Below are 11,253 nucleotides of genomic sequence, written 5' to 3'. Positions count from 1 at the left end.
CCAAATCCTGTTATTAACAACTCCTGAAGTAACTTTCTGTACATCATGGTCAGGAAAACTTTAGTTAATTTGTCTTTTTATGTCATGATGATTTTAATATTTTAGGTTTACAGCTACCTGCTTATTTTGTTCTTCACGTTTCTTTTTTATACAACTACTAGAAATAAGGCCCGTTGTGGAAATAAATACAACGAGATCTAGAAAGAGGCTCTGGGAGAGTGCCCTGGCTTTGGGCAAACAATGTCAGTTTCCTGTGGCGACCTCAGCAGGGTATAATGACAGAGTCCACTGTTTTCTCCAGAGGGACTGATCTGTGCTACCTGAAGAGCATTTGTATTTTTGAGTTATCTGTAGCCCTCACCTGGAGAGTGGTAACAATTGTTACCCAGGCTCCACCCCTCAAATCTCCAGGAATTTCCATAGGTAAAGGTGGCAATGCACCAAACAGAGGGGGACAGAGAGGGGGGAAGAAGGTAAGAAGGGGGTTGGAGGCAGGCCTGACACTCCGAGTGAAGGGCAGGGGATAAATCCAATCTCCTCCTTCTCCCCCTCCTTCCTCCTCCTCCTCCTCCTCCCACTGTGTGGGACAGGATGCTGGACTAGATGGACAGGCTCTTCTGATGTCCTTATGTTTTTAACAGACAGCTAGCCACAGGCTAAGCCAAGGAACAAGGTCACTGGGGCTCATGCCACCGGTTGTGCCCAGACTTAAATACCTGTAACAGGAAGGAAAACCAAAGCTGAGCCCAGAACTTGTGCTGGGGGAAGACTTTTTCCCAAGACTCCCATCTCCTTGGACCAAGATGCTTTTTCTCTGGTATCCCTGCTGTGTACCCGTGCTTCTGGGCACCCGTCAGCAAGCCTTCGCGTAGCTGCGTACATGAAGACATTGACTGCTGCTCATTTGCAGTGCTTTATCAAGAAGCATCAGCTCAACAGTAACACAAGAAAGAGAGGAAATGTTTCCATTGCTGCATGTGGCGGGGGCTGTTCTCTCTTTACTCTTTGGATGCTGTTCTGTGGATTTCCTCGACACTTGATGGACGATCACTGGAGCCAATTCACAGGAACAGAGAGAAGCGGGATCCCAAACGGGGCAGCGCTGGGGGAATCCGCTCATCCCAAACTTGTTTGTCTCATTCCGTGGGTTTTAGGAGAGCTTTTGTTAATTGCTCAGCTGCGCGGGGAGTCCGTAGTCTAAGAAAGTGGGATATCAATATTTGAAAAGAAATATGCAGATAGAATGTTTGCTTTCCAGCATCAGTATTTGACAGCGTCTGGCAGCCGTTACGTGATACATAGCCCATGACGTGACAGTGTTTAACAGTCATCAGAAGTCGGTATTTCACAGTGGTTTGCTGCTAACTTACTATCGGTAGGAGTATTTAGTATATTTTGCATTAACACCATTCAGTCAGTCAGAACACAGTAGCCTCCTCCCCCCACGTTAAATAAACAGAACATGAAGGGGTCTGATTTAGCCAGTCATGAGTTCGGGTTGTCAGCTCCAGGTTGGGAAATTCCGGGAGGTTTGGGTGTGGAGCCTGAAGAAGGTAGAGTTTGGGAAGGGGAGGGCCCTCAGCAAGGTATAAGACCGCAGAGCCCACCCTCCAGAGTTGCTTTTTTCTCTGGGGGAACTGATCTGTGTCACCTGGAGCTCAGTTGTCATCCCAGGAGATCTCCAGCCACCACCTGGAGGTTGGCAACCCAACAATGTTCATTGTGGAAAAATTGACCTCTTCGTCGAGCAAAATGAAAATGGCGTCCGGTGAGGTACACAGTCGCAGCAGTTGTGGTGTGGGCGGGACCCGGGCTTTGCCTTCTGATTGATGGCGATATACTGAGGAGCAGTTCCATCAGCCATACACTAAGGGAGTGCATTTTAGAATTAGAACTTTGGCACCCACTACTCAAATATATTAAGGGAGAGATTTCTTTGACTGATAGGGCAATCCTAACCCTTTAAAATCCGCTGAAGTCAGTGAGCCTAGCAGGGTACACCTCTGCTTAGGATGGTACTGTTTCTCTATTTTTCATGCACTGTTAACTGGAATGCATGAATCAGACCACTGGTCTATCAAGGTCAATCTTGTATACTTAGTCTGGCCATGACTCTCCAGGGGCTCAGGCAGATGTCCGACTCTTCGCAACCCCATGGACCACATCATGCCAGGCCCTCCTGTCCTCCAGAATTTGAAACAAGGACTATTGATATTAAGCAACAATTAAAAGCAGTTAAGAAGGAAAGAAATATGGATAAAAATCAACTACTTCAATTTCAGCTTGTTAAATCTATGCATGTTCTGTGCTTCCAAGGAGTTCCTGAACAGAAGAGGGAAGACATAAAAACAATGATAAGTGGAGCGATAGCTTCAATTTCAGACCTTAAACAGGAAGATCTACAAAGTGACATGGACTTGGCATACCGTACCTACCTTGATTTTATAAGAAAAAATAAACTGCCTGGCAAAATTTACGTTAAATTCTCAAAGAGAACAATGAGAGACAATGTTTTAAAAGCTACTATGGGAAAAACACTTAAAATCAACGAAGAAGAAATTAAAATTCTGAAAGACATTCCATTTGAGATCTGGAAACGAAGACAACAGTATAAAGACTTAATTCTTTTCCTACAAGACAAAGCAATAACCTACAGATAGAGCTTCCCAGAAGGAATCGTGTTCCAATACAACGACAAGAAAGTTAAAATTGACTCTGTCCAAAAGGCCAAAAACTTTTTGAAAAAACAACTGGGCATAGATAAAGACGAGGACCCTAATCTGAAAGAAGGAGAGGAACCCAGTGAGGAAGAAGCGGATAATTCTTCAAGTGATTCCAGCAGTTCAACGTCAGAGTCTGAGAAAGGAGAAGCAGCACCCAAAACTTCAAAAGTGAAGAAGATGATCAAGAGATAAACGTTCCCCCCAATTACAATATTACTTGACTTAAGCATAAATAAGCTTTAATCGATAGAAGTTTGATCTCTCTGCTTTTATAATTCTATGTTTATCATAATACCAATATTATTGCAGGAGTGATGTAGGCATGTGTCAGCTTACAAATATTCTTGCCATATGTTAGTGATAGGGTTCCCCCTGTACCCTTACCTTTAGAATATAGGATATAGTTTATAAAACCAATAAAAATATTATAAAAAAAGAAAAGAAAAAGAAAGCAAGAAATTGCAAGTAGATAAATAGGTACCACTTCGGTGGGAAGGTAACAGTGTTCTGTGTACCTCAGCATTTAGTCATGCCAGCCACATGACCACAGAAATGTCTTTGAACAGCACTAGCTCTTTGGCTTGGAAACGGAGATGAGCACCACATCCCTAGAGTCGGATTCGACTGGCTTTCAAGCAAGGGAGACCTTTATCTTATTATTACTATAAGACTGAACAGTAAGTTGCTGAAGAAATCTATAGAAAAGACCAAGCAGAAGAAGAAATGGTTGAAATGAGACACAGAATGTCTGCCAAAGAAGTAACTTCTAACATAGTAAGCAAACAAAACACACATGAAACGGCATTTATTGAAAAATGCAAGTACATTTTATACGAAAGGCTTTAAGACAGATAAATGAACACTAAAAGGCTATTTATAATCGCATTAGCTTTAGTCCTGCAGAGATTTCCCAGGTATTACACACATGAGAATAAGCTATGAATTTTCCAGGCACCTTCAAATTTATTCAATTCAAGCCTGTAAATTAAAAGTCCAGTCTCGTGGCTTTCACTATAACAATTTTTTTGAGAACTTGGAACGTTTAGGTAAGTGTTCTGATTTGTAAAATCAAGCTGCTGGAAGATTTATTGTTTCCAAATTTTAGAGTATCCTATATTCTTAATATATTTTTGAATGACAGTGGTCAGGATTTTTAAAAATATACACTTAGTTCTGCACAGCTCAGAGGGATGTGGCGGTTGTGTTTCTTAAACACAAGGGCTCTACAGCCTTACAGCAAGCTGCTTTTGAAACAAAGCGGACCTTCTTTAAAGAAAAAAAGTCAGAAATCTTACCCGGTGTACCAAAGTTCTTGGCCATGCCCATAAGAGCTCTTTGGACCCTGGCCAATATCTTTGAAGAGCCACACAGACATCCAAGATCAGCTCCTACAATTCAGTTGACCTCAATGTCTAACGTGTTCTCGAACGTTTTTCCAGCAGTACAAGGTTAATTTTTCCACTTTGGAAGCCAAATCTACTGGACATGAAAAGCAAGTCTGTACATGTATACAACATGATAAATATATTTATGGCCCCAAGTTAACAAGCATGCACGATTCCATTCAAAGAATTACAACACTTGCATTTTTCAGCTTGGTTCTGAGCTGTGCTTCCTTGGGGTGTTCCCCATATAGGAACTGAACCAAGTGGGGTTGAGTAGGCTGTGCCAGTGTCTTTCCACTGTTCTGTGCCTGTCCCCACAGTCCACATTGCCCAGCCCCATGTGGCTGGCGTTAAGAACATGCCCACGGGGGGGGGGGCATCCCTAAGGCTCAATGCTGTGTCTTCTTTCTCTGCACCTAACTAGAGGGCACCCACCCCAGACTATACTTTGAAAAACAGCAGCATTTGTACATCCAAAAGAAGACAAAGTGGCATTTGATGCTCCCCGTGACCTTACGTCATGGCAAATATTGACATCCTCGATTTTCCGTTCTGCGTTCTTCAGATGTTGAAGAGATGGATTCAGCAGACAGCAAGACAAAAGGAATCTTTTCCAAAGCATCATACAGAAACAACCCTGAGACCTCTCATTCATGACCGGACCAGGAGTGCATGCTGCAGCAGCCCCCGGAATTGCAGCCTTTCATTCCTGGCAAAGCTGCATTGAAACAGTAATTGAAGAAGCTGTTCAGCTAGAGGTGCGGCATCTGGGGGGATGTGGCTGAATTCCACAAGGAAGTGGTCAAAAGACTGACATTTACTGCACCCGTGGCCTAAATCAAGATGTCAAACCCAACTTTTTCCAGGATCCCATCATGGATGCTTTTGATAATATGAAGCAACACATTCAGTATCCATTGTTTTGTAGTCAGCCTTCTGACTGAGAGACAGACCAACTGTGATGGACAGGTCAAAGCTTTTTCTGAAAGCTACCAAACCCCTTTAAATCTGGTTTGAATATCCACTGAGCTGTTAACAACCAGTCGTAGCTCTTGGAACCTTGAAAGAGCAGATGGTGGTGGTGGGGGGAATTGGAGCACAAAGCAGTTAAAAATATATATTTTTCCTAATGCAAGCTTGGGCCACCAGCAAGGCAGATGAGGGAATGTGGTGTAGTGGTTAAAAGTGGCCGACTTTTAACTGTAGAAATGGGTTTGATTCCCTGCATCTCCACATGAATCCTGCTGGGTGACCTTGGATCAGCCACAATTCTCCCAGAATTCTCTCAGCCCCACCTACCTCACAAGGTGCCTCTTGTGGGGAGAGGAAGGGAAGGTGATTGTAAGCCACTTTGAGACTCCTTAGGGTACAGAAAAGTGCAATATAAAAAACCAACTCTTCTTCTGCCCGAAGGAGTTAAGAAGTTTCAAAAAGAAGCCTGAAGAAACCTATTGTGGGAGTCTGGTATAAGCTGGATAGACTTCTGAAGCACCACTGGCTTGAGCACAGCGATGTGAAAAATTAAAGAGGATGTTATTGCCTTGATTGGGCTAGAATAGTTTTTATAGAGTGATCCTGAGAAAATACAGATGGGCGGTTAAAGGGAAAAAGCCAAAAACAGTGGCTTAGACTGCAGAGGGTGAGCTGAAGTACCTCATTTCCCCTCAGTAAACATGAAAAAGAGTTCTAGGAGTCCTCAGAAGAAGGAAGCCTCTTCAAAAGACCCTGCCTGCACAACAAGCCATAGAAGAGGGGTCAGTGAAGAAAAAGTATTATAATTGCCACAAAGGAGATATTTGCCCATACTGCCATGAATGAAAAAGCTCCTCTGAGTCATTTAAAAAAGCGTAATGTAGTCACCCAAATCACATCAGTGTTGCGCCTACAGCATACCCAGTACCCCAGAAAAAAATTACTGCAGTACTATGTGTATGGAATATACCTGAGGAAATACACAGCAAACACACGGAGGTACTTGAGGTGAATGAGAATGTTCTGGCTTTGAGGGTTCTATGAAAAAAAGCCCACAGGAAAAAAGCACACATGAAAAAAAACCCCATGGTCATAAATGCTCACAGGAAAAAAGCCCACATGGAAATAAGCCCACACAGAAAAAAGCCCGGACACCAAAAAGCCCACATGGAAAGAAGCCCACATGGAAAAATACCATGTAAAGCGCCATCTCTCCCTTATTATAATTGAATAGCAACGTTCTATATTGAACATTCTAAATTTGGCCCCTTTAGTGTTAGGCCGGAAGAACTGCCACTCAGAAGACACTAGCTGGGTTGACTGGCTGCTTTGTGCAGTCCCGCCCAGCGTTCCAAGGTCATTTGCATACGGAAGCTGATTGGACTTCACTCCATTCCACACCTCAAAATCCCCCCCCCCGCAAGGCAGTTGGAATTTTCAGTTGCATAACATACCTCATAGGGGAGAGGAGAATGATGTCAGCTGCTGTGGTTACCACTGCAGGGAAAGGCAGCCCTTTCCCTAGGCAGAGCCTGTGGGGGGGATTGTAAAACTTAAGACAGACAGGCAGATAAAGGTTGGCTGATGGTAGCCAGGAAAGGACATAGGGTTGCCAACTCCAGGTTGGAAACTTCCAGGATATTTTAGGGATGAAGCCTGCTGCTGGAGTGGCCGCGGGGGGGTCTGGAGTCGGGCGGCCGCTGGCGGGGGACGCAGTCGCCCGGGCCGAGATTGGGGGGGCAAGGCGGGCGACAGAAGGCCGAGGCCTCCGTCGGCCGGCCCTCTACAGAATCCACCCCCCAAACCTCCAGGTATTTCCCTCCTTAGAGCTGGCAACCCTACATTCCCCTCAGTGCCTGTTGGTAGGCAACTAAGCTTGGTCCTGTCACCTACTTTGGCCTTTGGGAGAAAACACATTGGGGCCAGTCCTGATAGGGTTGCCAACTCCAGATGGGAAATTCCTGGAGATTTGAGGGATGGAGCCTGAAGAGGGTGAGGTTTGAGGAGGGGTGGGACCTCAGACAGGTACACTGCCATAGACTCCACCCTCCAAACCAGTCAGTCCCACATAGGGAACCATTGTTGCCAATCTCCAGGTGAGGGCTGGAGAGCACTCAGAATTGCAACTGCTCTGCAGACGAGAGGGCAGAAGTCAGCTGAAGTCAAAGGGGCAGATAATGGTAGGTTGATGGTTAGCTGGGAAGGAGATGGGGTTGCCAACTACATGCTGACAAATTCTTGGGGATTTGAGGGGTGGAGCTTGGAGAGGGTGGGGTTTGCAGAGGGGTGGGACCTCAAACAGGTAGAATGCCATAGACTACACCCTCCAAACCAGCCATTTTGTCCTGGGTAACAATTGTTGCCAATCTCCAGGTGAGGGCTACAGATCACTCACAATTACAACTGCTCTTCAGGTAGCAGAGATCAGTTCCTCTGAAGAAAACAGTGGACTCTGTCATTATACCCTGCTGAGGTCACCACAGCAAATTGACACTGTTTGCCCAAAGCCAGAGCACTGCCCCAGAGCCTCCTTCTAGATCCCGTTGTATTGCTTTCACAACGGGCTTTACTGCTAGTAGATATTTATAATTGTGGATAACCATTCATCTTCATTTATGAGAATGAACAGGTATTACCTATATTTTATATTGCTATTTTAGGATTAAAACATGTGATATTCATGTGCAACAATTTGTGTTGTGATTTTATCAAGTATAATACCAGTTTTGCTATGTTATTAGTAAAGCATTACTACACAACAGTACTGTGGACGTACTGTTGAACGTACGTTTCTAAATGGACTTTACCATACCCACATCGCCTTTGATATACTAATGGTTTTAAAATTTCTATCATGTATTTTATTGATATTTATATTGTTGTTTTATCTATTGCTTTTGTATGTAAGCTGTCCTGAGCCTGCCTCGGTGGGGAGGACGAGGTAAAAATCAAATAAATAAATAAATTGGCATGTATGAAGAGGGCTTTAATGCTCTTGAGTGTAAAGGCTTGAAAGGGAAAATACTAGGGTTGCCAAGTAGTACTCACCTCCGGAGCGGGGGACTCCCGGGTGGATCCCAGAGTGTGCGCGGGCCGCATACACGTCACTAGGAAGTGACGTTATGACGCCGGGCACGCTGGGGGTGGGGCCACGACCATCCAAGGGGAAACCATAGAGTTTCCCCTTGGATGGTCATGGCCCCACCCCCAGCGTGCCCGGTGTCATAACGTCCTAGTGACGTGCACGCCGGCGGCAGAAATCGGGCCTCCAAAGCAGGAAGTTACCCGCCCCACTTGGCAGCCCTAGAAAATACGGGAAATAAAAGTGACCATTTTGTTATTAACAAACTTTATTAAGAAGGAAAAAAGATAACAGAATTTAAACTCTATATAGAAATATTTTAAAATAGAATTAAATACTTTAAATTTATTAACTTAACATTTGTCAACCTTTGTAATGTTGGTATGAAGTAATTTCTCATAAATGAAGATGAATGGCTATCCACAATTATAAACATTTATGGCGCTTTACATGGTATTTTTCCATGTGGGCTTTTTTTCTGTGTGGGCTAATTTCCATGTGGCTTTTTTCCTTTGAGCATTTATGACCATGGGTTTTTTTTCTGTGTGCTTTTTCATGCGGGTTGTTTTCTGGTCACCGGCTTTGTGAGACTCAGGATCAGAGATAACGCTAATAAAACCAGAGCTGATATAATCAGAAGAAATAATTTCCAGAAAATAAATCAGCCTGAAGTGTCTGGGTGGACCAATCTTCTCCGTGTCAGTGGTGAGATCATTAAGTATAGGAGCTGGCAAGTACAGGAACTGGAGTGGAAGATGGCAAGCAACCCTCTCTCTCATGGGAATGATTTGGCCCAGATCATCCAACATATCAATGTGCTAACATGGCAGCAGACTTCAGTTTGGAAAGATACAAGAGAAAGCGGGGGAAGTACGAGGGCCAACACCTCCACTGAGTCACCTCCCTGTAATAAAGTGACAGAGCAGTGTGACTACTGCTCAGCAATGGTGAGGACTTGACGGCTCAAGCCAAGTTGCCTGAAAGCAAGGTAATGTGCACACAATGAACCTCTGAAACCTTTAAGAGAGTAATCACTGTGATCCTATAGCTTTCTAATGTAAATTATGAAATTGAACTGAACGCTAAAGGGAAGCATAAGGAAATCAATCATACTGATATATTTAAGACTTACTGTGAAAGTCTTACTGTGAAATGAGCAAATCAGTATAGTTTGCCTGCACCAAGATAAAAGGTGCATACATATTTGAAGATTGGGGCAGTTGTGCTGACCAGGTAGGATGTGAATGTATCTAGATCTCTCCCTCTCTAAATGCACCTTTGTTTTGGTCCACAGGTGACCTTGGGCCAGTCACACTCTCAACCCAAAGTGCCCGGCAGGGTTGCTGCGAGCATAAACTGGAGGAGAACTTTGGGTCCCCACTCCCCACTGAGGAAAAAGACAGAGTATAAAAGAAATAAATGAAACAAATATAAATAAATAACAAGTTGCTGGAATGAGAGCAGCACTTGTCAGCCAAAAATGGAGTAGTGTCTGGTGTGTGGGCCCTTGGCAAACTAAAGCCATACATATAGAGCAGGAGATTTGCCCTGGGAGAAAAATATTCAGCTTTCTGCTGCCTGCACAATACAAGAAGGAACAATAGAAAACACACTAAGGTGGAATCTCATGATCCAAAATTTTGATTCTGACATTGTACACATAAAAGGGCTTATAATTAATTTATAATTAAAGTGTTACCCATTGTCCTGGAACTGGCTTCACCTGAGACATTGAGTCTTTAAAGGTAAAAGGTAAAGGTTTTCCTTGCTTGAAAGCCAGTTGAATCCGACTTTAGGGTTGCGGTGCTCATCTCCATTTCCAAGCCAAAGAGCCAGCCCTGTCCAAAGACCTTTTCGTGGTCATGTGGCCGGCATGACTAGACGACAAGGTGCACGGAATGCTGTTACCTTCCCATTGTAGCGGTACCTATTTATGTACTTGCAATTTCTTGCTTTCGAACTGCTAGGTTGGCAGGAGCTGGAACCACAGATAGGAGCTCACTCCGTCATGCGGCACTTGAGTCTTGAACTGCTGAACTACCGACCTTCCAGCCTGCAGTTCAGCATCTTAACCACTGAGCCACCGCAGCTCCTAATGAGTCTTTACAGGATGGGAATGTGACAGAAACATCAAAGTCCTGCCCATTTCCCGAAAACTACCAAGCCCCTTGGAATGTTACTGAAATCAGGGCCTTTGGAGCCTTGACAGAGCAGATGGGAGGGGGGAGTTGGAGTCAAAAGCCACTGAAAGGCCATTTTTCTTCAGAAAGGGTTTGACTGCCTATGGGGCAGGTTAGAGAATCCTTGTCCCAGGAGACAGGATTTATATAGGAGTCTCCATGGGAAGTAAGTTGGTCAAATGTGGTGTCCAGGTCTTTCACACTTTGTGTTTCATAAACATTCTTTAGTCTTCCAAGGCTGATGGACAGGCTTTGCTTTCATTTCAAACTCTTTGGTAGCTCCAGCCTGGAATTCAGCAGCCCTGCGTCCAGTTCTTTATTTCTCTCTCAGAAAACAGATCAGCTGTAACTTGCTCTCATTCTCCTCAATGTACACTGCATTATCAGTGAATGATAACAACCTTTAGTGTTCTTGTGCCCAGCTGAAGCTGTCAGTTACAATAGCAAATATTTTCAAGTCTCAAAGATCCTTTAACCCTTTCCCAGGGAAATGAATAAACTAGTTTTTTTCATTTTACCTCAGATCTCTTCTGTAGTTATAGGGTGGGACAAGGTATTCCTAGATAATAACCAAAACAGGAAAGAGGAATAAAAGGTCTATTGAACCTCAATCAGACTGGGAAAAGCATTGAACAAGCTTACAGTTTATTTCTCAGGTGACAGCTTTCACACCCTTAGAAACTATGTACACTGAAGGAAAATTGAGAAAGAAGACCCTGGCCAGATAATGTGACCTGGATGGCTGAATGACAGCCTTCCAACAGTTAAAAGATCTGATAGCCTTTGAACTTGTAGTTATGGCTCCTGGTTTCATAAAGCCTTTTGTGATGCTTCCAACGTAGGTTTAGGAGTGGTATTCAGACAAAGTGGACCTGATGGACAATTGCATCCAATATTATTTCTAACCAGGA

The sequence above is a fragment of the Gekko japonicus genome, unplaced genomic scaffold (genome assembly GCF_001447785.1).
Source record: "Gekko japonicus isolate JY-2015 unplaced genomic scaffold, Gekko_japonicus_V1.1 scaffold2479, whole genome shotgun sequence".
Classification (NCBI taxonomy): domain Eukaryota; kingdom Metazoa; phylum Chordata; class Lepidosauria; order Squamata; family Gekkonidae; genus Gekko; species Gekko japonicus.
The sequence above is the reverse complement of the archived record's forward strand: the minus strand, read 5'-3'. Positions refer to the sequence as shown.